This window comes from Pinus tabuliformis, chromosome 7, assembly GCF_031772625.1.
Source record: "Pinus tabuliformis cultivar Carrire ecotype Pingquan chromosome 7, CPIR1, whole genome shotgun sequence".
Taxonomy (NCBI): Eukaryota; Viridiplantae; Streptophyta; class Pinopsida; order Pinales; family Pinaceae; genus Pinus; species Pinus tabuliformis.
Window position 1 is genome coordinate 514,126,805 of NC_142293.1, and position 2,527 is coordinate 514,129,331.

Consider the following 2,527-nt stretch of genomic DNA (forward strand, 5'->3'; position numbering starts at 1 on the left):
TGGAATTGATTTTAAATATTAATATAATAATTTAATATTTATTTTATTTTATTTTATTATATATATGAATGAATAATTGCTTTTTAAAATCTAGTTGGATGAGTTTTTTTTGAAATTTATGATTACTTGTTATTAGACTTGTTTTTAATATCAATATAGTGTTGAATTTTTTTCCCTTCTCCAATATTTGATTTGATTTTTTCTTAAATTTAATAATTTTAATGTTAAATTTTTATTGAAAATCATTATTGTTATAATTTGATTTTAAAGTTCAAATTATGTTTGTGTGATTAGATTTTGTATTTTTGTTGTAAGGTGGTTAAGGTTTGAAACTTGTGGTAATTAGGAGGGGATATCTCAAAAAAAATTGTTAAAGGTTGCTGTCGCCTAGACCAAGTATGGCCCCAAGTGATTTTGATAGCTTAGACACCTTTAGATGACATACAAGTCATAAACACACTAATAAACAAAACAACAACAACAACGACAACAACTTTAAAAATAAATCATAGTTTAACAAGTAAAAATACTTGATTTATATATTATTTTTTCATTTTTAATACAAAATCATATATATTTTTTATAATAATTTCCAAAAAAAAAATCTAACCTTCTAAATAATGAATGTTGTGGTAATCTTATAATGTTTCTCTTATTAATTTTTGAATATAAAAATAATATAAAAACAATTATTCTTTTAAAGTTCAATAAAATCGATGCAAAATCAATAAATATTATTAATCATAATTGTTTAATTAAAAGCATTATTTTTTAAAAACTACAATTTATTTCATAGTGAATATATTCTCTTAATATTTCAATTACAATTTCAGTTAAATCTCACCCAAATTACTTCAAAACATCACCAATTCATCATAATTATATACATAAATAATTGAAACTTAACAATATACAGGGTGAATGTAGCATTTATTTATTTATTATTTTTTAACAAAATTGAGTAGATTTGGTTTTAAATTTATGCCTGGCCGCAACAGATACCCAGCAAAATTGTTAACATTATATACAGTGAATGTAGCATTTATTTATTTATTTTATTTTTTAACAGAAATGAGTAGATTTGGTATTAATCTGCGCTGCAACAATACCCAGAAAATTTGTTACATTTTCTAATCTAGCAACTTGTCCCATGGCATGGATATTACTAAAGGGCATTCAACACCATGAAAAAGCCTTAGGACAGTGGAATTATGTAGATTAAACAATTTAAACTCGAGTTGTTTAAAATCTCTATCTGATTTTGATTAAAATTAACCAAAAAAATATCATGAAAAGGGTCATTTCGTCTATAAATTAGACTAATCCTTATTACAATATCTAAGGGACTACATAGAAATTTTAATATGACTATTTCTTATATGAGTACAATTTACAAAATCTTCCCAGCACAAAATAAAATTCCCCCAGGGTGAGTACATTACATTAATATATGGTGTAATTGCCCTCTTTAGGTATCCAATTGAGGTCATGGAGTGAACTTCCATCATACTTGCTAGTGGCACTAGCTTCTGTGTGATTTGAGTTGTGTGATTTGATGTTAAGTATTTCAATTTGCTGGCACAATACATCCATCTCATCTGATTGGTTGGCCAATTTGCCCTTTAGATCTTGTATTTCCTCCATTATATTAATAATGGACTTCATTTGCTCATATTGCTTCATGTTTACTTCAAGCATGTCAAGTTGTAAGGTTTCCATGTTTTCCATCGTCTATCTACAACTATTACATGTTTTCCTACTACAATCTTCGATTTTTATATTCTTGCATGTCCACATTTTGATTCGGACATGTTTGAATAGATAATGATCACTTCTATCCTCAGTTGAGGTTGCCTTTTCTCTGGAGTGTGTTTTTTTTTGTTGTAAGCAAGGGATTGTAACCTCTCGTATTGATTTGTTGCTTTCTTGTCGCCTTTGTGAGTAAATTTTCGGCATCGTTGGTCCTCGAGATGGCTGCAGTCATCAGGGTCCTGGATAACCTCATTGTAGTTTGGCTGACAACTCATCTTTTTCAATTGCATTGGACGGGGTAAGCAATGAGAGTAAATGTTGGTATATTTGCTCAGGAAGCCATGGATCTAGTTGAGCTGAGAGGCTCATTCTATAGCCCAGTATGACGTGTAATGTTTTCTGTCATAAAATTTGAAATTTTTCTCATGTCGGCCAAACTAAAAAATTTGAAAAATCTTAAAAAAAAATAAAAATTAAATAACTATACAAAACATGTAAATAATGTCCACTCATAAAAAAAATTGCATGTGAAGAAATTGGATCCCTCTCGGCTCATGTTAGATTCATATTTAATATGGATTTATGCTGGTGTAGATCATGGGCATGAACAAATGCTAAATTTTCCAAGTGGACGCTCTTCAAAGGGTGGTTTAGGCCCCCAAGACTCAAAGGAGAAATTCTTGCTACTAATTCAAGGAATGGTTTGCACCCTCTCTAGATTTGAGAATTCCAATTATAAATGTCAATACCAAGCTGGAGAGAAAAGCTTACCTAC